The sequence below is a fragment of the Miscanthus floridulus genome, chromosome 18, assembly GCF_019320115.1.
Source record: "Miscanthus floridulus cultivar M001 chromosome 18, ASM1932011v1, whole genome shotgun sequence".
NCBI classification, from domain to species: Eukaryota; Viridiplantae; Streptophyta; class Magnoliopsida; order Poales; family Poaceae; genus Miscanthus; species Miscanthus floridulus.
Window position 1 is genome coordinate 73,568,701 of NC_089597.1, and position 26,656 is coordinate 73,595,356.

Here is a 26,656-nt window from a genome sequence, read left to right on the forward strand (position 1 = left end):
GGAGGTCTCCGAATGGGATCCCACCATAGGGAGGCATCGAGCCCCCGGGGCCAATCGAACGGTCCTGGGACCCACTAGAGAAGCCCTCTGGTACTTTTGGAGTGCATCTCTGGACCGCTAGCCGACCCCTATCGAACGGGGCATGGGCCTCCACTCAGACTTACCCGATAACAGTTCACCGGAAGTGTCACCGCTCACGCCCACCGAGGGTAGCCTGGCATATTCCACCCCTCCTTCCGAACAAAAAGGATGCGCGAGGGTCGCACAAAAAGCTAGGGGAACTCCTGATCGCCCTCTCTCCATGCAGAGGCTCGGGGGCTCTTCCTGCAACCTTGTAGAGACCCAGTGACCTAGGCTCACATGCGAGGGCTCAGCAAACAACCCCTCCTTCCGAGCAAAAAGGATGCGCGAGGGTCGCACAAAAAGCTAGGGGAACTCCTGACTGCCCTCTCACTCCATGTAGAGGCTAGGGGCTCTTCCTGCAACCTTGCTGAGACCCAGCGACCCAGGCTCACACGTAAGGGCTCGGCAAACAACCCCTCTGTCCGAACGAAAAGGATGCGCGAGGGTCGCACAAAAAGCCATGGGAACCCCTGACCGCCCTCTCGCTCCATGCAGAGGCTAGGAGGCTCTTCCTGCAACCTTGTCGAGACCCAGCGACCTAGGCTCGCACTCGAGGGCTCGGCAAACAACCCCTCCGTCCGAGCGAAAAGGATGCACGAGGGTCGCATGAAAAGCCATGGGAACCCCTGACCGCCCTCTCACTCCGTGTGGAGGCTCGGGGGCTCTTCCCGCACCCAGGGTGAAGACAAGCAACCCGAACCCACAGGGAAAAATGCGATAAAGGGCATTGAGCCCGTTATGGTCCAGGGGTTCGAAGGCTAGGCCCCCAAAGGTTTCGACAGCCGCCCTAGGGCAACATAGTCAGGGACGACTATGGGCGAGCCTATACATGGCCGAGGCCCGAGCAAGCGACTACTCGGGACGCCCTAAGTCGTGTCCGAGACCAGTAGGTAGGTCTCCGAATGGGATCCCACCGTAGGGAGGCATCAAGCCACCAGGGCCCATCAAACGGCCCTGGCACCCACTAGAGAAGCCCTCTGGTACTTTTGGAGTGCGTCTCTGGACCGCTAGCCGACCCCTATCGAATGGGGCACGGGCCTCCACTCGGACTTACCCGATAACAGCTCACCGGAGGTGTCACTGCTCGCGCCCATCGAGGGTAGCATGGCACCCTCCACCCCTCCTTTCAAACAAAAAGGATGCGTGAGGGCCGCACAAAAAAGACAGAGAAACCCCTGATTGCCCTCTTGCTCCAAGCAGAGGCCCAGGGGCTCTTCTTGCAACCAAACCGAGGCTTAGCGACCCGAACTCACACTCATGGGCTCGGCAAACGCAATAAAACCCCTCGCACGATGTAAGAAAAGCCCCTGAAGGAATCAATCCATTCTTCCAGGGCCTCGGGGGCTACACCCAGTGGGTGCGCTCGCGCGCACCCACCGAGGCCTCTAGTACGAAACACCATCCCACTAGGAGCTGCCGCGAGCTGAGTCTCGTCAAAACCTCAGGGAGAGCGCTCACACTCTCCCTGAGGCTCGGGGGCTACTGTCGGGTACCATAAAAAGAGGTCCCCTAAGCAACAACCAAAAAAATCGCTTAGACCCCGTCAAAATCAATGCCAAGAGACAAACTATTGGCTAACCCCTGGCCTTGACTGAGGCCACCGACTCTCCACCTTGCTCGAGGCCTCGCACGAAAGGCCTCGGATGGCCTACCAAATCTCTGCCTCGCTCAAGGCCTTGCACGAAAGGCCTCAGGCAGGGAACCGATTCTCCGTCTCGCCCTAGGCCCCACGCGTAAAGCCTCAGATGAGATGCCGATTCTCTGTCTCGCTCGAGGCCAGCTCGGCAATAACCCCATCGCCTCTGCCTCGACCTATCTCCCCAACAGAGCGTCATGTCCAATTAATGTGACCAACCACTCCCGCAACATCAGACAGACGACGGCTCGACACAGCAGAGCAGCCGACAAGACGGGAAGTCGCATCAGCACCATACTGTCCGGGACAGGGCAGGGGTTACCAGCCGCTGTGCTTGGTACTGTGCCCACGACCGGTGCCCGCACTGCACTATGCTACCTAACCCCTGCTCTAGGAACAACGCGGCATGGGGAGTCAAGTCTGGGTCACTATAGCTTTGGAATCAGTGTACAGGACCAACTACTCCCTCTGTGCCTTAGCAATCTACTTCAGGGTCTTGGCAACCATAGGATTCGTGCCCGCCGAGCCCCCCACGATGACTCAGCCTCGGCACCAACTGAGCCTTGGATCTTTACGCGGTCAACACACAGCGACCGGCACATTGCCTGCCATGCCCTACGTCAAGCTATCACTGGAGCTCCCATGTCGCACAGGATCAGGTGTGACCAGTGCGTCGCCCTAGTGCATCAAGGACAAGGACCGCTCCATCAACCATGCCGCCACAGTGATAAGCTACAGGGCTCAGAAACACCACCTCCATTCATAGGAAACCACATAGCAGATGTATGTATCACCCCTGTCCTCCCTTCAGCTATAAAAGGGAGGGACCAGGGCCGTTTCTAGGGAGCTTACAAGATAGACGAACACGCATAGGAAGAGGAACAGACGAACTCACTCACTCACGTGCAAGCAACACTCTATAACACACATGCTTCCCCATGGCCTGAGATCAACATCTCAAGCAAGTCACATCGCTCCATGCAGAGACCTAGGACTAACTCCCTCTCTCGCCCTGCTTGTAACCCCCTACTACAAGCACCTCAGTGTAAGGAATACAAGATCGATCTCTCAGACTGGACGTAGGGCACCTATTGTCTAAACCAGTATAAACCTTGTGTCTCTTTACATCACCATCCGGGATTAGGGGCATGCAGTAAATTTTCACTAGTTGGTTGAGGGCCCGCCGGTCCAAAACACTGACAAGAGTCATCTGAAGTAGCCTCGAGAGCATTCCTGGCTCAACCGAAGAAGATAAACAACTGATCGTAGAAGCTGATGCTATTCGGCTAGAAGTGTTGAATGTGATCCAGGATGTTCTAGACTTGTAATCCGTGTATCAACATATGACTTGTGTAGAACCAAGGACAACCACACTTTTCGTTGTCTCACTATGTTTTTCTTTGCTCCGGCTAAAGAGCCGATTTTGAAAATAGCCGATTCCAGACTCTCGATCTTAATCCCATTTAGGTCTAAAAACATGGCTTTTATTAAGAGAGCCCTTCAATCTTCCATCTTTAGTCACTCGGCGCTGTATTCTCTTCGGTATTAGCGAGGTGATGCTTCACCTCCTATTAATTGCAGTTGCCTTTTGCACATCCTGAGGCGTCCATCCCTTCATTCCGTGGCTTCAAATACCAGCCGAGGGCTCCGGCCTTGAACACATCTGCACTTGCAACCCTTCCTATTCCTTTGCTTTTCTTCACCCTCGCAGAACTCTATAGCGGCCTTTCTCTCTTCCTATAGATCTGATCAACTTCATGGCCGGCAAGAAGAACCATGGCAAGCGTGCAGCAGAGGAGGTCCAGAGGAGAACATGCCGATGAACCAACGCCTCCGACGTATGAGGTGAAATCAATATCTTCTGCTTATGACGACGAACTGTTCTGATTTGTCTACAGATTCGTTTTAAATGACAGTCTCTATCCTCTTCCTAGGGCCAGCAAGCCCTCTGACGCTGCATCTTCCATGCTGGCTTCATCGTTGGACTCTTCTAACTCGTATAACAGTGATGATGCCCGGCGCTTCTTCCAAGAATGGAGGGCGGCCGAGGACCGCTATTCTGAGGCGATTCGGAAAAACGGCTAGCTTGAGATTCGTCTCGGGGTCTTCCAAGCAGCCCTTAATACGACTGAGGAGGAGGCCAGTGCCGTTCGAGCGCGGCTGGCTGAGTCTGACGCCGCGGTGGCAGGTAAGATGAGTTCCATGAATGCTTCTATTCTGGTTTCCACTGTCTTTGTCTTGATAGTTTTCTATGATCACCAGCCCAGACGGTGTAGTTCGGGTCTCTCCAGCTGGCGGTGAACGCGGCCGCGGATGCCGTCAACGCTTGAGGCTCCCTCATCAAAGCTCGCCTCCAAGACATACTGGCCCGCATTTAGGAGATCGCCCTCCGTGGCGTTCGTCATGGCGCGTCGGTGGCACTAACCGTGGCTCAAGTCCAGACCGGATATGAGCTCCATGCCATGGAGACTGGTTTCTCGATGGGCGACGGTCCTGAGGAACATGAGGATCTAGTCGAAGAATTCATCATTGCCGCGGAGGCCATTGTAGACATTACATCTGCCCAGGATATAGTGAACAAGGTCTTCGATTAGTTTGTACTTAGGGTAAACCGATGAACAAAGACTCCTATTCTTTCATGAATGTGTCTCAGAATGTTTTTGTTTTATTCTTTGCTCTGGAGGTGATACATATCGTATCGGCTTTTATGTCTTTTAAGTTTCTTCATTTTTGAACAAGAGGCGATACCTTTCCGGTACAGGCTATTAGAGCCGATGACTAAATGAATCAGCTATCAAGTGTTGATCAAATGCTAGTATAATATTCCTTCAAATATGTTACGTCGATTGCTATTAATAGGTTGCACCAGAACTCTTCAAACCAAAGGTTAAACAATCGATCGAACCAGAGCAAGCATCTCATCAAGTGCAACAAAACTTCATTTAAGAAATCCATCAATTCTAACCCGCACTTAGGATTCCATTTAGCATTCATACATCGGCCTAAACCCATATTCAGAACTAATGTTTATTTTCCCTTATTCCAACGGTTGATGCGAAGCCATGACTTTCTAACTAAAACAAACTCTCAGAGCCGATTGCTTGCATCGGCTGTTGGCTTTCATTACTAATCTTAATGAAGCCTCCTTCTCATTACTTGCCAGAAAAGCATTTGAAATCTCCTAGTTCCCAAAAGACTGGATCAGCTGTTGTGATACTTACAGACTCATCAGCACGAACCAGTTCGACATCATCTCCATACCATCGAATCAAACACTGGTGCATGGTTGATGGTACACAACAGTTCGCATGAATCCAATCATGACCAAGGAGCAAACTATATGACCCTTTTCCATCGATGACGAAGAATGTGGTGAGCAGGGTCTTTCTCCCGATTGTTAGTTCGACGTTTATTGCCCCTCGGGTCTTAGATGCATTACCTCCAAAATCCTTAAGCATCATGTCAGTCTCAATCAGATCTCCTAGTCCCTTGCCAAGCTTATGAAAGGGGGTGTAAGGCATGAGATTAATAGAAGCACCTCCGTCCACCAACATCTTGTTCATCAGCTTCCCATCAACCAAACCTTTTACATATAAAGTCTTTAGGTGCCGATGCTTGACTAATTTATCAAATATTGCTTGTTGTATAACTGTTAACTTGGCAACTATCTCCTCATACTCTGATTCATCGAAATCCAAATAAACTTCTTGATCTGCCGGAGCTCTGAATTCTAATGGCAATAGAAAAGTTATTTGAATATTAGCTGATGGTTGCTTTCTATCGGCTGTTTGCTTAGTATGCCATACTTGAGGTTTATCGGATGCCTGAACCTGTTCCAACTCTTTATTCCTTAGGCGTTGCACCCTTCTCTTCTGGCTTCTTGTTAAACCTCCTAGACACCATTGGCCTTCCTGTCAAACATATTCTCTCTCGTTGCCTTCTTCTTCATAATCAGCCTAATCTTGATCGACGACTCTTTTTCCTAGCCGATTATGGATACTTCCATTTTTTAAGCACCGATCCATGTTATTATGGTGATATGCATCTTGAGCATGGATAGACCAGCAGTTGGCTTGAGATTGCCTAAACTCCCAATATTGATCACTGCATTCTGGATAGTTACACCTGGTAGGCAACTTCAAACCTTCGTTCCAGCAATGTCTAAAGAAAGGACAATTCCAATGCAATTTAGTCTGCCTTCTTTCGTACCTCTCTTTCTCCTATTGACGCTGGTGCTCTTGCTTTTCCAACCAACGCTAATAATCCTTTTCCTTCTGCCACTGCCATTTATTCAACAAAATTCGAGATGTAACTCGCGGCTTTGTCACCCCTTCCTTTGATGTTTCTCCCTACTCATATCGGCTCTTTTGCTTATCGCGACGTCTTTTAATTTCCCTGTACTCGTCGGCCGATATTGCATCTTGGGATCGACTGTTCCAGCTTCTCTTGATTTGGTTGATGTTAGGACCTTAGTCTTTCCTTTGAGCAGCCTAGCATCAACCATGTTTTGATCTCCTAGAAAAGGATTATCATCAACTTTCATTTTCCAAGGCGTATCAAATTTGAGTCTTCCTTACTGAATAGCCCTCTGTATATGCTGCCGAAAAATTCTACATTCATTAGTGGAATGAGAGGTACTGTTATGGAACTTGCAGAACTTCTTATTCTTCAATTGATCAGGGGGCAACATAACATGATTATCGGGCAACTTGATCTGTCCCTTCTCAAATAGGAAATCAAAGAGCTTGTCTAATTTCGTGACATCAAAGTCATAGCTCTCCTCGACTCCTCTTCCCCAAGGATTTGACACCATTACTGTCTTTTTGTTCCAATTCCAGTCAGTCGCAGCAACCTCTTCTTCTTCATCTTCATAGCCATCATTGACTGAGTATGGATTATAAGCTTCGGCCACTGTGGTACTCTTCTAGAATCGGGTATCTCTACGCATACTCTAGAATTGGCTATTGAGCGCTACCACTCATTGAGCCATTTGACCCAAGTTGTCAAATTCTTGTCCTAGTAGTTTTTCTTTCTACATTGGCAGCATTTCTTGAATGGCTAAAGCAGCTAGCTGATCATCAGCTAAGTTTAATGAGAAGCATAAGTTCCTAGTCTCTTGGAACCACTAAAGAAACTCAATGCCTGATACATTAGTCTTCTGTCTTATAGTTGTCAGATCAGTAATCTTCTTTTCTCCAGTCCTAGTATAAAAATATATATGAAATTTCTTTTCTAGATTAGCCCAATTGGCAATGGAGTTGACTGGCAGCAATGAAAACTAAGTGAAGGCTAGTCCTGACAGTGATAGGGAGAAGAAACGAACTCAATGGGCCTCCTCAAATGATGCCTCGCCCAATTATGTAAGATACCGACTGACATGTTCTATTGTGCTTGTACTGTCTTGGCCAGTGAACTTAGCAAACTCTAGAAGCCTGTAATTTGTAGGAAGAGCGACCAAATCATACCATTCTGGATATGGGCGTTTGTACAAAAAGGTCAACCATTTTAGCTTCAGACCGAACTGATTCTTCATCATCTCGGTCACCTTTAGCAACAGCTTGTTAGCATGTGAATTTGGATTTCTCGGCACCTGCTGACCCATCTGTGGATTGAAATCTTGTGTCTTGATACCCTAGATTCGGAATCATGTGAAGGGTGTTATAATCTGTGCCATAATGATACCCTTGTGGAATCTCTATCTGTTGGGTCCTTTGCTGGTTTGCTGCTTGAAGTCTCTGATTATATACATGAGGATCTATATCTCTATGGATCCTTTGAACTGATGGTGCTATTTTTTGAGCCGACGACGGTATGTGGCCCGATGTGCCAAAATTAATCATCTGGTTCTGACCTTGCTCCGTCGGCTATTGCACATGCTGCACTGACAATCCAGGATTAGACTCTACCTGATTCATAGTAGTACCTTGAGCTTGTTCAGATGAACCCTGAATTGCCTGGACATCATTATTACCAGTTGGTGCTGCTTCTTGATGGCTTGATATAGCATCACGAACAGATTTGTCTATAATTTCTGTAAAGAAATGTCTGTCTTCAGCTTCAACTGTATATGTCTGCCCGTGCAATAGAACTCTTGGTAGTGGATATTTTTGAACAATTATGTTGTCACGTGTTTTGGTATAGGACAATAAACACTTGTTCTGAAATTCTTCTAAAGCTTTGTCAATGACATCTTTATCTCCACCAGGTAGATCTTCATAATGTACCATAAGGATGTCGTTGTTGTTGTGAACTGCCATGATGATTGTGAGGTCCCACTGGGCGTGCCAAGAACGTGTGTTGGCACAAAATTTTGTTCTGTGCCGAGGGCACATGAGCAAGCCGGAAGGGTCTGCTCGATGGAGCTGGAGATCCGCCTAGCTTCAGCGCAGAGATGGTCGATCCTGCGCACTCCTTCGGAGACGTGCCAGTCAATTTGACCCTGTAATTGACAAGGAGAGAAAGCTAATCAATAATTTAAGGCGGAACATGCCGGTGTTGCCAGACAATCCCGAATATACGGCTTTGAGAGCCAATATGGAAGGAAAATGACTAAATAGTTGATTCCAGCATACTCATAAAGATAAATCGATTAAAGCTCATGGAAGGTAAATCGGTTATTGCTCAGGATAGATCTCGTTCTTTATACAAATATTAGTCAATGGCAAGAGGATGACAACAATGATTAGTTTATGCTAAGCCAATGACTGCAAGTAACTGAATCCCTTTTGTATAAATGAAACAACTCATCGTCATTTAACCATTTAATAAAGATAAATCTAATGAACATATTAGATCTCATCTATTGCTATGACTAGTGGGGCATGAGGCAGAATCATACAGGCCGTAGAAACAACAATAGATTCAACGACCCTAACTTATTACTAATATTAGTGGGGCATGAGGTAGAATCATGCAGGCCGTAATACAATAATAAGATCATGGGGCTAACACATCTTTCAACCTATCTTTACTTCAACGGTCTCGTAACGTGAACTGTTCATGAAAGCACTCGATATAGGCTAAAACAGCTGATTCAGGCATAACGCACAGTTAAGGTCATGCCCTCTCAGGAACAGATCTACCAAATAACGATCCCCACTCCACGGTGCTAACAGTGGGGTGTGAGGCAGAATCACACAGGCCGTGATAACAGGCCATGGAACGGTTTTCGCTAGCCAATAGATCTACTCAAGATCAGACATGCCTTAACCGCACACTATACACGATTAAGATTGACATAAAACAACCGATAAAACATAACTCATCATTTAAAGTGCAGATTAGATCAAATTTAGATTAACAAACGATGGGTTAAACAGAATATAAGGCCGATCTAGATCAATCCCAATTAGACGAAGTGATATTGTTGTAATTAAATAAATAATGGAAGCAATAAGCAATATCGGTAACTTAATGAATCTATCCGAAGGAACGCCACCCTTAGATAGAGCCGATAACTTGACCTTAATCTAGTTCAAGCAGTGGAGGTCGACCGGATCGATACAGCCGTACTTGAACTAGACAAGAGTCGATAACTAGCTTATACCAGAGTAACAGTGGAGATCGACCAGATCGATGTAGCCATACGAATACAAGTATAAGCCATAGCGGTACTTATAGATAAGCAGTGGAGGTCGACCAAATCGATGTAGCCGTACTTGCTGAAGAACTCGCCAAGATCTACTCTACTCCTACTCCTAAGGGGTGGCCGGAGCCGAAAAAGTAAGTAACTTGTATTTAATTGATTGTGTGTCCTTTATAATAGCCGGGTTTGATATTTATACCCGGAGCCTAAACATGAATCCTATTCAAGCACGACTCATTACAATCTTTGGCATAAAAGAAAACATTCCTAATTTAAGATAACTTGGACCCTAATCTTTCCTTTTTTGTAGAGTCCGATATGTAGTTCCCTAGCGCCAACCGTAGCTCATCATCGCTATCTGCTGACGTCATCCGAAGAGATCCGACTCCAGAGTCGTATCTGAATCAGCTGATATCGATCCTTATGCAATTGATTCCTTGATTGGCACGATTTTGGAAGTTTCGAGTTCCCGCGCTTTTCTCTCTAAATTTCGGTGTAAACAATCCTAGAAGAGGAACCAGCTACTAATTCGCTGCGAGCCGACGAGCCTGAGTCTGCTCCCTTCTCCGGCCTAGAATTCTCTCCCGAGGGCACCACTTTCCCGGGTTGAATGATCTCCTGAATATTCACCGACCGCAATTGGTCATGACTCCACGAAGCCTCCTCCAATGAAGGTGGCATGGTATGGGGCCAGCAGACCCCAGCGAAGCGCGCCCCGCCTGCGACACTCTTGTCTGTGGGAGCAGCTCCGTCACCGGAGTCCCCGTCCCCCTCCCAATCTCCGGTCGTCGGCAATTACTGTGGTTGGTGCTATCATGTTGACAATTATTGTGGCCTTCTGTGAATTTATCTCTTCTTGTGCCTTCTATTTATCATTTATCAAGGTGATTTTTGTTGCGAACTGAAAAAGCCCTTGGTAGCACATCATAGACCTTTTGCCTTAGTCATTCAGATGCATAAACACCTACCATTAACACATTACTAAATCTGAGGCACCTTTCTAACTAAAGTATTAGTTAACTAACTATTCTTGCAACAGGATGAGCACATAAGTTTCACTAATGTACAACAGTCCCCAACATAAATACCAAAATCAACCATTGCAACAACAGTTACAAAAGGTGAATACCAACTACCCATAAGGAATATCCTCTTTGTTGTTCACAAGAAAACTAAACAGTTCCTCTAAGCCACATGAAACAATTAAAATCCCTATGATTTAGGGTGAAATGTGAATCCATGGCTTAGCAGTTGCGAAAGCTTTCTTAAGAATATATGCATTACTTGAAGTTCATAGCCATATCCTTAACAGCACCACTGGACCATCATTATCCCCAGTTAAGACCTAAGAGGACCAGAATATTGCCATAGCATTGCACCATAAAAGCAAAACAATCTATTGGAAAAAAAATTGCAGTTGTGCATGGAGCTCTAAAATCGATTGTAGAAGAAATGTGAATCAATGGCTGAGCAGTTGCAGAAGCTTTCTTAGGAGTATATGCATTACTTGAAGTCTATAGTAATATGCTTAGCAGCAACCCTAGCCCATCATTATCCCTAGTGAAGACTTAAGAGGGCCACAACATTAGCCATAGCATTGCAGCATAGAAGCAAAACATACCAAGCAATGCTAAAGGTGGGACTAGTACCCGTGAGCTCGTGCACATCACCGCATCCACATCTAGTCGGCACCACTACAGAAATGGCAAACTCGTTAGCCCGAAGGAGACTCTAGGCTTAAGGTCAACGCACGGAGCAGTGGCTGGCTTGACGTGTGGATGAGGCACGAGGGTGAGGACCAATGACGACGGCCATGTTGGCGTGAGCAGTGGCGGATGCAGAATAGGATTGAAGGGGGGCTAGTCTCTTCTTCTTCCTCTCTCTCTCTCCATTTTTTTCTTTCCTCCACCTCTTCTTCTCCCTCACTCTCCCCATATTTCCATTGATGCACCAGCTGTAGGGGGGCTGGAGCCCCCCCCCCCCCCCCCTAGATCCGCCCCTAGGTGTGAGGGAGGCCAGATCGCTGGGATTCCCGCAGCCACTACTCAGGTTGAACAGGTGAGACCAACAAAGTGGCAGGACATGGCCACGCCCGCCACAGCCGAACACCACCTCCCCAAAGATCTAGCTACGCTCCTCTGCCTGTGTGGGAGCGGGGCAATTGGGTACACTCTAGACTGCAGGTTTGTTTCTCAAAGGTACAGTATGTTTCGCAAAAGTACATGGATATAGGTGTCGATGAGCCACCAATGCCCCGAATTCCCTTATGCGAGAACACAAGTTTCAGTAAACCTAATTTGTGCACCATTGTCTTGCCTGGCTGCCCTGTTCGCTTCTCTTATAATCCGTCTTTTTCATCTTGTTTTTTCAGCCGAAATAGTGTTTTTCTCTCATAACAAATCAGCCAAAACATACTTCCTCTTAATGAATATGAGCTCGGAACCTTATATAACACAAACACGGGTGCCAGGGGCTTGGTCAGGGTGGCACTTCACATTGCAAGACCAGCCGATAGAGGCCCATGTGTGTTACACAGAAATGCATTGCTCAGGCAGAAACACAATCTTCAGTCTTTAGTCCTCACAGTACCAGCGTTACATTGGATACTGAGAACAATACCGACATGGTAGCATTATGAAATTTGGCCACACGAGGACACGACTAACATTTAGTTTCAAGCAGTAGCATCATGTATTTACAGATGGGCATCACCCAGCGCTAGGCCGGCCAGATGCCTGCTGTAAGAGATTCAGCACGTTGTAACCGAGCATTCATGTACAAATGCTAATTCTCAAATGGGAGATTATCAGTGGCCGGCATACTATTCAGACATAAGCAGTGATGGCAGGAGTCTCTGTGGATGCAGAATCAAACGAGTAAGTTCACCTGTCATCACAATTACATTTATATATGACATGGGCAAGAGTAGATTTACCTTGAGCGCGTGTCATACTTAATTATCCTTGGCATCGAAAATGTCTTTCTGGTCAGGACTTGCTCTCTTCTGGCTTTCCATGTGTTGCTTCCTCTAGCATTGTCTTATTCTCTTTTGACACAGCATTCCAATTTCTTCTTGAGCCTTCGAATTTCTTTGACATAGTTGTGGAGCCGATCAATGACTAAAGCAAGGAATAAGGAGTATCCTGAAAGAATGCAATGTTGTGAATAAAAATTGCTTGCGAAACTGCACAAATGGTGTAATGAACATCAAATACTTTGCTGTGATTTTTTTTCATTGTGACATATTGAAAGGCAGTACGTATCCCAAAACTTTAATCTGAATTAGACAAACTAGGCGATCTAAATGATCAAGAAAGCGAGAAAATCACAAGACAAACTTGCAAATTTTCCAGGAGCAAAGCATTAAGTACATGAGGAAGTACATAGATTGAATAAAGTCTTTATTTGACTGATTCATGGAAGATACCTTTACCTTAGTTTTTTACTTGACCATGCTACTTCTGTCTTTACAGTGTTAAATAAGTTAGCATATATGAGAGCACAAAAAAAACTAGTCTTGCGGTGGTAAGAAAACCCCCGAGCATTGTGTGATAGGGAAGACCTTCTCACGTAGGTCGAAAAAAACCCCGAACGCCTGGCCCACCCTTACATAGCGACACCATAACCCTTGTGAGTGTGACCAACGACCTAGGTCCGTGCTTAAACCTGTGCTTTGGCATGCGATTTTTTTTTTAACCCCAGCCTAAATTTTGCTGCCATAGGGAGTCAAACCAGGACCTGAGAAGTGCTACTAGAGCCACCTAACCAACTCAACTTGAGGCCCATTCGCGATATGAGAGCACATACCAACTTAATCTCTAAATGGCTACTGAGTGAAATATGAAAAAAAAAATCAACAAACCTAAAGATGATAAAAAACTACATATGACGCAAATATCAAGGAAAGGTAACCCAAAAACTTTCCAAACTCATTAATTCTATAGTTAGCACAAAAACAGTTGTAAGAAATAATGCCATAATGATATGTAAAATAATTTTGAACCTCCACAGTCTCCTCTACAATTTTTGTAGGGCTTGGGATCCAACCATACTAGGACCCTTAGTCTTTGGATGTCAAACAAAGAAGCTATGTTTACGCATACTCAGGAATCAGGATCGATCTCAACTGAACAACAAACAACTATAGAATTAAGAACACAAATGATCTGCATCACCAAATAAGAAATGGATGTGGGAAGAAGACACCATTTAGGATTCATAAACAAATAATCAACGCAACCATATTCTGAGAGAATTTTTGTCCATTTTCTGCTCTAACCAAAGATGAGGTCTCTATGAACATCCGTAAGATCATTTGTATCTCTATAATTAAGCCACAACTGAAGATACAGAGTGTACTTAGGAGAACATAAGGGCACAACAGGAAGAAGGTTACTTATTTTTGTATTTCTTGACATGTTCAAACAATCTGCCACACGCTCAATATTGAATTCGATGGCAGAAAAAGGGTACTGTGCCATAAAAAACTTTCCATGCCAAATAACGCTTCTGTCATTTGTTTATACACCCATACTGGAATAAGAAATGATTATTAACACCTTAAGTGAAAGGCAACTGGGCAAACCCAAATTTTATTCCATTATTTATGAAACCATTTTTTTTTAATATACTCTATGTGAAACTCTTCAGAATTTTAATTTCTGCAATGTTTGACTTTGCATGATACAGAGGTCTCTAGAACAAAATGATTTATGTTATGAAAGCACACTAAGATACAGAACAAGATAACATAGTATTAAAGTTATATAGAGCATAGTATTTCATGAATGAAAACGTTGCTGATAAATGAGACAGCCTCAGTTCATTGGTGCCTCGAGATGCTGTGATACATATTTTTCATCCCGAGGACCTGTTTGGATAGGAGGTTCCAAACTGAAATCCTATAGTTAGTTGAAGTGGAACCAAGTCCTCTAAGTTACTGGAGCCAACCAGGTATCAACCCTGAGGTCAGAATTTGATTTGACACTAAGTACACGTGCCTCACTGAATAAGGGACTCAATTTGCATGCCTTCAAAGTGAACATGAATTCCGGCAGTAAGCAATCGGTGAATTCCCCGGGGCAATTCTTTGGCAGCAAGCAATAGCGAATTCCCCAGGGCGATTCTTTTTTATGCATGGATGGAGATATAAGATTACGGGCAAAGATATCCATTTAGATGGGGGTAGTAAATAAGAAAGAATTCAAAAAAAGAAAAATAAAATAGACATATAAATAAGAAAGTCCCCTAAACTGAAAGAGTTCGTGTGCCTGGTGACAAATAATTTAATGAAAGGCGTGCGAATTAAGTCTCTTAATAGGTGAGGCACGCGAAATTGGTGTCAAATTCTGAAATTTCCCTCCTTACACATGGACTCTCTGACATTTTAAGTTCACAACCACCGGCACACGGCATCAGGACGATCGAACAAATTGATTAGAGAGAGAAAGGAGGGTGAATGAATTCAACCAAGATTCCAGAGACGCTCGCGTGCGTACCCATGAGCGAGGCCTCAAGGAGGTGTCGCGCAAGAAGGACCTGGTCGGTGGGAGTGAGCCCCACGACCCCGGCGCCGTCGAGCTCCCCCTCGGCGTGGCCGCGGATCTTGGCCATGCTGTGGAGGCTGGATGCGAGCACGACAAGCACGGTGGCCGCGATGGTTCGCACCATGACGGGCCCGCGGCCCTGCTTGAGGCGGTCGAGCGCGAGCACGGCCAGCCTCCGCAGCGGCGTCTTGAAGAGTAGTGTCGCCGCCACGGCGCCCTCCGCCGCTAGCAGCGTGAAGAGGAGCTGTATCATCGCGCCGCGGCGTGGGGGGAAGGACGGGGAGGAGGAACCGTGTTGGGTCGAGGCGTCCGTTCCCCATTCTTGACACCAGCCGCCGTAGAGGTGCCTTGCCGCTGGCTCCAGGGAACCAGAATGCCGCTGGACCGCGTGCCGGGGATGGTCAAGGACAACGTGCCGGGGCGGTATTCTTCCGAATCCCGAGTATAGATGTCCAAGCCGGCCCAACATGGCACGGGTCCATGTGGCACGCCCGATAAGGCTCGGCTCGGGCCAGCACGTAATGTCGTGCTTCTTAAGGCCACGGGCCTGGCCTTCGGTCTAGGCACATATCAGGACGCCCTAGCACGACCGGTCGGGGTATGGAGACGATAAGACGGGGAAGTCATGAGGGAGGAGTGGGGCTACGCCTGGGAATGGATCGTGTAAACCCAAGGGCTGAAAGGCCCCCCAACTTACGGGCCTACTTTTACGGATTGTCAATGGGCCATGTATACAAGAGGGTCGAGTTGGATTGGATTGACCCGTAAAAGGGCTAGGCTGTTGCCATGGCCCGAGTCGGTGGAAGGATCGTTGGAAGAGGGTCGGCCCAAGGATCCTGGAAACGAATTCTGCCCTTTGCGTCTCCCTCGCGGAGTCCTGTCGAGGGGCCGAGAGGCGGCGGCGGCGCAGGTTGAGGAGTCGGGGCAGCGGCAGCAGCGATTCGTCGAGCCCCATCTCATATCCATCTGTTGCCAGGATCTGTCCTCCGGCGCGCAGCGCGCCTCTCCGCCGCCAAGCCCGCCGAGGTTTCCGCGCCCGTGCCGTCCAAGAAGAAGAAGAAGCCCAAGGCCCTCCTACGCCCACACCTCTGCTGCTAGTTGTGCCCACTGTCCGATTGATCCTACCACTCCAGAGAGCCCGCACGGAGGTGAGGTGACTTCTTGGCTGCTGAACAAGTCGGCTCGGCTGCTTCTCTGCCCCTATTGCTTCCTATGCTTTAGTTATTTCTAGATTCTAGATGCAAATCCGACTGCTTGATGCTGAAATAATTTGATGAGTAAACTGGTGCCGGTTTTTGAAGATAGAAAATTGTTGATATTGGTTTATCTCAATTGCTCTGGTGCATGTGGATGAGTGAATCTTTCATATACAAACACAAAAATTATAGTGGCTATGCTTTTCTATCCTGCAATCTGGAGTGGATTAACTATATTGGTATAGGTTTCCATAGCGCCCTTTCCGATTTTGGGTTCTGTCAGTCCTGGGAGACAGTTAGAAACAGTTTTCTGTTGGAGAAATACTTGTTGTACAATTGTTTCTCTGGTGTAAAGCAATATTGTTTTTCAGCATAGCTGGATTTGGTTGATTGATCATGTCTTGAGTTTACAGTTCAGGCCTTCATAAAAGCAAGGTATATTTTATTTCTCAGATCCCCGCTCTGATATGTTTGATCATGTCTGCTCTATTTGAGACTGTAATGAACATGAAACATTGATCTTCGTTCCACAAAGTAGATTAGAGTTCAGGGTAGGGTCCTGCAGAGTTGCAGTAACCTGATTTCCTCATCTGCCACCTTTTGCCAGCTTTGTTTTAGTATCATGGATGCATGATTAGAATTTAGAAAAAAAAATACGTACAGGTTACCAGTATCATGAGTCAATATCACTTTTACAGTTACTAGTAAATAGACTTCTTTGAATCAGCCATGCTTCACTGCATATTTTTTTGGTATTAGATTATGGTCAGATCAACCACTGCATTAATATATGACTAAGTGGATTCCAGCTTCACGTATTACCTACAGTAGGTTTTAGTTGTTTGTTTACAGCCACACCTGTAGCCTAGAAAAGCTGCAGCGAGCACTCTATTTGTAGGCAAATACTTCATCTTTACCAATCAGTTACTCTAAACTTTTTTCCTTTATTTTGTTATCAGGTGTGAGAAATTTTTATGATTTGGTGATAATTACACATATTACCTTTTATTTTGTTAGTTTGGGAATTTTTTTTTAAGTTGATAGAGTACAAGATTCCTAAGTAATTATATTATAGGTGGCCATGTTAACACATGAAGACAATTTCGTTTTGTCAAGAGCTTGGCTATTCGATTGCTTGCTGATGTGTGGTTGGTAGAGAGCAGGTGGACTATGTAACTAAGCTCACATGATATTTTCTTTTTTTGGTTCTTGCTTGCTTTATAGAAGTGCTGGGTTTACTTGATTTGGTTAGGGCAAAGTTAATCGAAGTGTGTAGGGAAGTGATTCAAAACAACTGATTTATTGGGTTTGTGTGTTATCTAGCCAGAGCGCACAATATCAGAAACTCTGTATGAGATAGATATCTGATGTCATTTCAGACTTAGGTGGTATCCTACATATTTTGGTACTTCTGTTGCTTGTATTCCCTAAATTCAGCATTAAGTTCATTCTGCTGCATCATAGATTTCATTAGAGGTCGCTTCTGGACTGCAGTTTTGAAGTTATTATATAATTGTTATCACAATCAGTTGCCAATCAGCTATACTGATCTGTTATTGTAGCTGAGGGAACTGGAAAGGGGTGTAGAAATCCTTGTACTGTAAGATTGTTGAAAATATATATTCTTCCCTTACATATGTATATTTGATTCATTTGCAGGTGTTTAGGCTGCACACTCACTCCAAATGGTTAAAGGAAGCAACTTGTCGGTGTTTCGAACAAACACCGGCTAGTAAATTTGTGATTATTGCGCGTTAGGCCCGGATGGTGCACTAAAGGACACGAGGATTATACTGGTTCGGGCAAAATGTCCCTACGTCCAGTTTGCTGCTGCTGCTCGTGTTATCAGTACCGAAAATGGTTCATAGTAGGGGGTACAAAATGGTCGAGAGAGGGACGAGTCCCAAGTCTCTGATGGAATGATCGAAAAGGTCGCTGAGAGCTTGGTCGCTGCTTAGTTGTCTATGTCGTGCCGTGTGTGTTCAACTTATCCGTCAAGGGTCGGTCCCCCTTGTTGGAGGAAGCACATCCCCTTTTATAGATAAAGGAGACGACTTTACAAGTGAGAGGGAAAGGGTGCGTATCCTACCAAGCCTTGTTGTCCACGTCTATCAAGCCTTGTTGCCCATACCAGCAGATACCAGATAATGGTAGGCACCTACAACACTGTCGATGCCACTGTAGAATGTCAGGATGGCTATAGAGTACTGCTCTGTGTAGGGTATGGACTTTGGTACAGTGGTTTTGACTTATGAGCCTTGCCCTGCCTTTCTCCGCACGCCTTCTAGTTCCTACGAGCCCCGGACGAAGGGACATGGGGTTGGAGTCTGAAGTAGCGCTCTAGGCAAGGCCTTCCAATCGGAGAGGGCGTCCGGAGGCCGAAGCGAGTGCTCCGATCTGGTGGGCCCGAGGGGCCGTGGAGCGGGCGCCGCTCCTTTGGGACCACAGCGTGGTGACAGCACATCCGTCATTGTAGAGGGCGCGAGTCTCTTCCTGGACCATAGTGGTTGTCATATGTCTATGTCGGGTTCCGTGTCTGAGGGCTGAAGACGGCGCCTACAATACTGTTTGGTCTCTGTAATGCCGGAATGGTCTAAAGCACCTATCCCGTCGTTCCCTGGCGGTACTTTTCCTGTCGTGGCGCAGGGCATGGTCCTTCATGCTGTGTTTGACTCGAGTGTCAAGTTGTACCCTATGCTCATCCTTATGATGGAGTAGGGTGTACTTGTAGGGCGAGGCGGAGTCTGCCCTCGGCCATTGGGCGAGGCGGAGCCTAGCCCTCGGGGGTCGGTGTCGATGTTTGACCACCGATAGCCTACCACGGGGGTCCTCGAGATAGTATGTTTGGGCTTTAGCGTATGCAGAACTCGATGGTAAACGCAAGAGACAGTCAATTTATCCTGGTTCGGGCCCTCGATCTTTGATCGAGTAATAGCCCTACGTCTAGTCGGCGTTAGCCTTTGCGTTGGATTGATTGTAAAGTGTTGTTTTGTACAATTGTTGTCTTAACTCCTGATCCAAGGAGCCCTACCCTCCTTTATATAGTCAGGAGGCTAGAGTCCTAATCGATTTATAATGAGAGTTCCTAGTAGGATTATAGAATAATACTACTACTAAGATTACAGGGGAAGAATCCTAGTTAGGCTAGTTCTTCTCCTTTCCTTAGCGGGGTATCCCGTGGGTCCCGCACCGACAAGCCCCTGAGCACTTCATGGTTGAGTTCTGGAAGCCTCATCTTGTTCCTTCAAGTCTTGTCGAGCAGGAGCAAGCGTCGTCCGAATGCTTTCTTGAGCGAAACCGTGCAGCGCTTCATGAGATCTTCACATGGTGTGTACCTTTTTGAAGAAAAAAGTACCCCCATTTGGATGTAGCCCCCGAGCCTCTTGCTATTTGGCACAAGGAGCTTGAGGGTCTTTTCTTGAAATCTCCCTGATTCTTCGTTGAAAGGCTCCCAAGCATATACCCGGTTTCTTTGTTGAAAAGTGCTCTAATTTAGCTATGTTCGGGTTCTTTTTGTCGAAAAGAGCTCGGATATAGCTATGTCCAGGTTTTTTTTTATCTTGTGGCCTTGAAGTCGTCTATCTTGAAGAAGTGTTCTGAGTGATGTGCGCTTTTTTTGAAGGAAAAAGTGCACTCACTGAGTGTAGCCCCCGAGCCTCTTGCTATTTGGAACAAAAAGTTGGAGGGTCTTGAATCTGGGTTGTTCGAAAGAACTATACACCTTTCCTATTGCAGCCCTCGAGCATATGTCTAGGTTGTTTTGTTCAGGAAGAACTCGGATGTAGGGTCTTGGCGTATTCTTTGGTAGTCTGCTGTTGTCAGATGTAGTTGTATGGTGGTGGTTGTGTGTAAATACCTTTTGTTCATGGGTTGTACTGTGTTGGAATATTCTCCCAAATATGCTTGTTATTGAGTACTGTTCCTTCACGCCTGAGTCCTTTCTCATTGAATTCTGTCTTTTCACTGTGTCCTATGTTAGGCTTGTTTCGTTGGTGCTCCTGGTCCATGTGCACCTGCTCCTTCGGTCTATAATGCCCTCCTGGAGTGCTGTTTCGATTCGTTGAGCGTTTTGTTGCTTGTTCTGAAGTCTCTATGGTCATGAATATGGTAGTTTGTGAGGTAGAGTAGCCCTCGGGCACATTTTGTAGTTTTCATATGTCTTGTCATAGCTGGAGGAAGTCTTATGATAGGGATTAGAGGTAGACTAATCCCACAGCAGCAATGTACTAGGATGTACATAGCAGTAGTTGGATGAAGTCTTGTGATGTGGGCTTCGTTCCTTCATCTGGCAGTTCTGGGTTGATCCTCGCCGCTTGTCTTGAGACTGTCTGGTGCAGATCAACACCATATCTAGCATCACATCGGACTTAGGTAGACAGATGCCTACCGGCCTTCTCTACTCCATGTTGTCCGCCGTTCTGCTGATTTCCGCCTTGGGTGCACTGCGTCCGTCCTTTGAAGAAAATAGTGTAGCCGAGTGCGGTTTGTTCTACCGAGTAGCGATTTGGAACACGTAGTCATTCCAGAGCCTAGTTGTTTTCGGATTCCTTTTTGCTACTTGCCTGTTGTAGTTTCGAGTTTGTTGGGTCTTGTAAGATGTGTAATCTTGTATTTTTGAAGTCGCTTGTAATGGAAAGAATCTTGTCTTCTAAGTTGTCATTTATTTTTCTGTTGTAGTCCTGTTTGTTCACGAGATTCCCGAGTTCTTTCCGTAAGAACCGAGTTCTTATGTTCCTTGTGAGGTAGCCCTTCTTTTCTTCATGGTTGACGGGTTGTTTTTTGTAGTAATCTGATAACTTCGCTGTAGTGCTGGATGGATAAGTCTGAAATCTGCCCGTTGAATTGTACTGTTGTGTGGATTTGTGCCCTCCGTCATTTTAGCTGTGTCAGTAAATGGACCGTTGCGTTCTCACACGGTGCTTTAACGGGCCTGGTGGGCCATTTTTATCGCTGTAAAATCTATTTAAAGACCCTTCATCTTCTTTTTCTTTACTGCCCTTCTCTTGCCTTAAAACCCTAGCTTTCAGAAATTCGCCATCGCCATTGTCGCCGCCATCTTAGCGCCGCCGTCCAAACCTTCTCTTCCCCTAGTTCCTTCTTGCCTCTATTAGTACATGGGTAGGAAGAAAGCTGCGAGCAAGTCCCAGGCAACCTTCATGGATGAGGAGTCGTCTCTTTCCATGATCGAGAACCAGGAGTTCATGGCCATGAGGGCTACCTAGAAAGCTTGGCCGGCTCTGACAACAACTGAAGACCAGCTCCGCGAGCTTGCCGGTGATGGTCTGATCTAGAGCAAGGGCATTGCTGAATGGAGAGTTCCAGGCGAGCATCGGGTCCCTGCTCCAGGTCCTGGTGAGATTATCATGTTCGTCTCTTTTATCCGTGCCAGTCTTTGCCTTCCTGCTTCCGCCTTCCTTCATCAATTTCTTGGTTATTTTGGGGTTAGTCTAAACCATCTAACTCCCAATACCATCCTCCATCTTTCTATTTTCGTACATCTATGTGAACCTTTCCTTGGAATTTCTCCTTCTCTTTCTCTTTTCCGTCACTTCTTTTGTTTGAAGCCTCAACCCCGCCGTGAAGACACCAACGTTCTTGGCGGCTGTGGGATTTAGTTTCACCAGGGTCTTAAAAGCAAGTTCTTTGACTATGACCTGGTTGATTCTATGAGGGATTGGCATGTTGATTGGTTCTATGCCACCAATTTGATTCCTTCTCTAGTCGTACATTCTAGATCTGGTCCCTCGGTTAACGACTGGTGGGAAAAGAACTCCTTGACGCCGGCTGAGATTCAGGCGATCCAGTCATTTCTCGATAGGATAAGTACTTTGAAACAGCAGGGTTTGACCGGCTTTGGTAGTGTCTTGAGCTTTCTTTGTCGCCGTGTTCAACCTCAGAAGGAGCGAGAGAACCTTGGCTTCGAGTACTCTAGGGCTGATGATCCTTCACGCATGGTCCCTGCCCTTGAGTTGACCGACGAGGATGTTCTTGAGCGTCTCCAGAAGATGCTAAAAGGATCAAGCATTGTCCCGCTTACTGTCTCTGAGTTCTCTGCTAACAACCCGCCTCCTAGCTATAAGTCATTTTCTCTTCAGTGCGGGTACTTTCTGTATTTCTTTTGCTTGTATCCATTTTTGCTTAATTTTCCTTGTCTTGTTGTTTTATTCTTTTCAGTAGGAATTGGGGCGTAACTTTGTTGACCCTAATCCCCCTTGATGTCCTCCCTGCCATGGTGAATACTAGGGGAGAACCTTGCTGGGGCTTCATGTAACCAGTAAGTTCCCTAATCACCACCGTGTTTTCCTGGAGTTTCTTCTGGAGTTGTTGATGTATATGAAGAATATGTTCCTCGTCCAGTCCCTCGAGGTCCTCGTAGTGTCTTGAAGAGGGGGCGAGCAGATGGTTCTTCATCTGGTTTACCTGCTTCCAAGAAGTCTCGCCAGCCAAGTACTCATCCAGGATACTCCAGTTGTAGCTAGCATGCTCTTAGGTGATCATATTAATACACTCTGTCGCTTTGTCTTCTTGCTTTGGTCTTGAATCGAGTTCTTTTGTTTTTTTCAGCTGGCGCTATGGTGGCCTTGGTCGAGACTGAGGAAGAAGAGGACGATGATGTGCCCCTTATCATGCAGCGGTGAGTTGTTTTCTTATTTCCCTGTACTTGAAACCTTCTTTTTGTTTTGACTTTGGTCTTGATCTTTTTGTAGTAAGCGGTCATCGGGTATGAGCTCTTCTGAGGCTCTTGCACCGGGTTCTTCTATAGCTCTAGAGTCGAGTTCTTCCGTAGCTTTGGTACCGAGTTCTTTCAGGCTCCTGGTACCAGGCTACACCACTCCTGCCAGCCGAGTGGCGGGGACATTTTTGCTATCGTGGTTCCTCCCGCTGAGGTCTTCTTTTTGTTTTACGAAGAAGAAGATAGCCGGGTGAGTGGATTCTGGTTTCGTCTCTTTGCTTCTGTTCTCCTTTTCTCTTATTCTCATTGGCGAGTTTCTTTATCAACTTTCAAGGCCTTCATCTTCTCTCGTCCCTCCGTCGACTTCTTGCCAGCCCTCTGTTGTGCCACCGAGTACTAAGCCTCAAGACTCAGTAGCGCACTAGTCGGTGAAGTGGTTTTGGGGGCGACAAGGCTTTCTAGGTGATGATGCTGCTTGCTGACTTGGTTGCCCTAGAGGTGACCTGTGGGCATTGCAGTGGACTCATCTAGGGAGGTAGCCGGGACTTCCCATGATGTGTCCTTGACCTTGTCTTCTCCACATCGGCCGTCTTCTCCCTCCGCTCCTCTTTTTACTGAAGATGTGGTTCATCAATTTGATGCCACTCATCGGTTGTCAGAGTTGATCGCTTCTTGGGGAGACTTCGCAACCTTTGCAACTTCTTTTGGAGAAAAACTCCAAGTAAGTTTTCTGAAGTTCTTTCTTTGGATGTTCATCTTTCTCCTATTCTTATGCCTTTTTTCTCTCTTTCTTCTTTGTTCAGTCCTTCTCTCGGGACCATATCGGCTTCTTTTTCTCGTCGGAAACCGAGAAGAAGTTGTCTTCTGAGTTGAGCGCCCTGAAGGCAGAGCTAGATCTCTGCTAGGCCGAGATGGAGGCTGAGCGTCAAACGCATCAGAAGGAGGAACAAGGTCTTCGTGCCCGGGTTGTTGAGGTCGAGAAGCAGAGGGATGCTGCTATCCAGGAGGCTTTAAAGAATTCAGAGGCCATGAAGAATTTGGAGGCCATGAAGAAGGAGTGCAACGGTATTGTAGGTTCTTTTTGTTTCCTTCTGTATTCAAATTCTCTTTCCTGCTGACTTGTTGCTTGTTGCCTTGTCCAGCTCTCCAAGTTGAAAGGCAGAAGCTCTCGGAGGGCATTGATGAGATGAAGACTCTTGTTCATTCTAGTCAGAACAAGGCTAAGGAGGTAATTACTCATGCTGAGGAAGAACTTGCGCTTGCTAAGTTGATTAGGCAGTGGAGCTCATAGAGATCTTGTGCAGGCCCAAAAAACTATTGTAGACTTGTCTGGCAAGTTGGCGACGACTACTGAAAACTAGAAAGCTTTGTGGAAATCCTTTCATTCAGTAGCCGACGTTCTTCAAACTCCAGCGGATGATGGGCAATCTTGGGCTTAGTTAATTCCTCGAATTCCAACTCGTTTCTAAGAGTTCATGAAGAGGTGCGCCCAACTGTGTACAAAAAATGTCCTAGCCCAGGTCCAGATTCTTGCTCTAGAGGCGCCTTTGTCCAAGATAGCAGACGAAGCTGATAGTCAAGAATACATTGATGCCGTTGAGAGGATGGAGCCTGAGGTCGAAGACTTAGCTAGTAGAATTGTAGATAATCTTAACATTGTTATCTCTTCTCCTAATGATGATGTTTGATGTAATTGACCTTTATGCTCGCGCCTTGTAATATGGCATTATACTTCTTTTTGAATGAAGATTTTTTGTTGATGTCTACTTTGCCTATATGCCTTGTTTGTTCTTTGGATGAGTTGTCCAAGTGATCAGAGTTACTTGACTTGTCGAGTACTTTGTCTTGCTTTCGTCTTTGCCATGTAAACAACTCTACGTGTTATCTTGACAAACTTTCTTGATTTGTCGAGTACTTTTCTGTCCCATGTAAACAACTCAGTTATATATAGATCTTTGTGTTGACGACCTTTCTTGATCTGTCGAGTGCTTGTCTGGCCTTCTTTTGTGCCATGTAAACAACTCGTTATATATAGATCTTTGTGTTGACAACCTTTCTTAATTTGTCGAGCGCTTGTCTGGCCTTCTTTTGTGCCATGTAAACAACTCGTTATAAGTAGATCTTTGTGTTCTTGGGTATCTCCAGTGTAGCCCCCGAGCCTCTTGCTATTTGGAACAAGTAGCTGGAGGGTCTTGTTTTGAAATTGCTGTGGTCTATGCTCAGGCTTAGTTTTAGTCGTTTTGCTTTTTGTTTCGGGTGTTAGCTCGTTAGCTACCCTCATCAGCGGGCTCAAGCATCTTTTCAGCTATTTTGCTCTCGGCCAGGATGCTCAGGCTTATTTTCAGCCATTTTGCTTTTTATTTCAGGGTGTTAGCTTGTTAGCTACCCTCATCGGCGGGCTCAAGCATCTTTTCAGCTATTTTGCTCTTGACCGAGATGCTCAGGCGTCTTTTCAACCATTTTGCTTTTTATTTCGGGTGTTAGCTTGTTAGCTACCCTCATCGGTGGGCTCAAGCGTCTTTTCAGCTATTTTGCTCTCGGCTGGGATGCTCAGACGTATTTTTAGCCATTTTGCTTTTAAGAAACAACTCGGGAAAAGCCATGATGAGACATATGTTTGTCGAGAAAGAATCATCTTTATTGATCATGAATATTGATATGTCACAATGATACATATGTTTTTTTGGTGAGCGCTATCTTTGTTGATCATAAACGTTGATCTCTTATGTCTTGTATACATATTTTCCCTTGAGTTGTTTTCATACGTAGAATCTTCGTAGCTGACTGATGTGCCATGTATTGTTGACTTCTTTTCTGTCTTCAGTTATGAGCTTGTATGTGCCCTGGTCCGATGACTTTTTTGACTGATAAAAGGACCTTCCCATGGACTGAGTAGTTTGTGACATCCGTCGGTTTTTTGTATTCTTCTTAGTACTAGGTCTCTGACTTGTAATGATCGAGACTAGGTATTCTTGTTGTAGTGGCGCCTTAGTCCTTGGAGGTATCTTGCTAATTGCAGGGTAGCGTTTACTCTGACTTCTTCTGTACTGTCGAGTTCTAATCTTTGGGTGTGTTCTGCTTCTCCTTCGTCATATTGCTCTATCCTTGGTGACATCCAGATCAAGTCTGCGGGTAGTATGGCTTCTGATCCATACACCAGGAAGAAAGGTGAGTATCTAGTGGCTCTGCTTATTTGAGTCCGTAGCCCCCATACAACCTTGGGTAATTCTTCAATCCATTTTGATCCATAGTCTACTAGTTCTTCATACAGTCTTGGTTTTAATCCAGCTAGTATGAGTTCCATTTGCCCTTTTGACCTGTCCTGTTGGCCTCTGGGTGTGCGACTGATGCGTAATCTATTTTGAAACCACAGTCCTAGTGCCCAACTTTGGAATTCTATGGCCATGAAGGGAGAACCCAAATCCGTGATGATTCGATTGGGCATGCCGAAGCGATGCATAATGTCTTGGATGAACTCGACTGCTTTGGCTGTGCTATATTTTGCTAGTGGTTTGAATTCAATCCATTTGGTGAACTTGTCAATTGCCACGAAGATGTACTCGAATCCGCCTTTTGCTTTCTTGAGAGGTCCTACTTGATCCAGCCCCCAGCAGGAGAAGGGCCAAGCAGGTGGTATGCAGATGAGGTTGTGGGCTAGCACATGAGCCTGTCTTGCGAACATCTGACAACTTTTGCATCTTCTAACGAGTTCTTCTGCGTCTTTCAAAGTGGTTGGCTAGTAGAAATAGTGCGAAATGCTTTGCCAACTAGCGTTCTTGAAGCGACATGATTTCCACAGCAACCTGAGTGTATTTCGTCTAGGATTTGTTTGCCTTCTTCAAATGAGACGCATTTTAGGAGTACTCCTGATGATGCGGCTCTTTTGTAGAGCTTGTC

The 26,656-nt window shown here is 46.0% G+C and overlaps 1 protein-coding gene and 1 pseudogene across 1 annotated transcript in view; both read right to left on the minus strand.

The window, feature by feature from the left end:
- LOC136521455 (uncharacterized) overlaps nucleotides 1-15,275 on the minus strand; it is a 178,945-nt gene extending 163,670 nt beyond the window's left edge. Inside the window, exon 1 of the mRNA XM_066515200.1 lies at nucleotides 15,182-15,275. The gene's annotated coding sequence lies outside the window, so the exon portion shown is untranslated. The remainder of the gene's footprint in view (nucleotides 1-15,181) is intronic.
- LOC136521456 (uncharacterized) lies at nucleotides 12,298-15,275 on the minus strand (annotated as a pseudogene).
- Nucleotides 15,276-26,656: the final 11,381 nt, after the last annotated feature.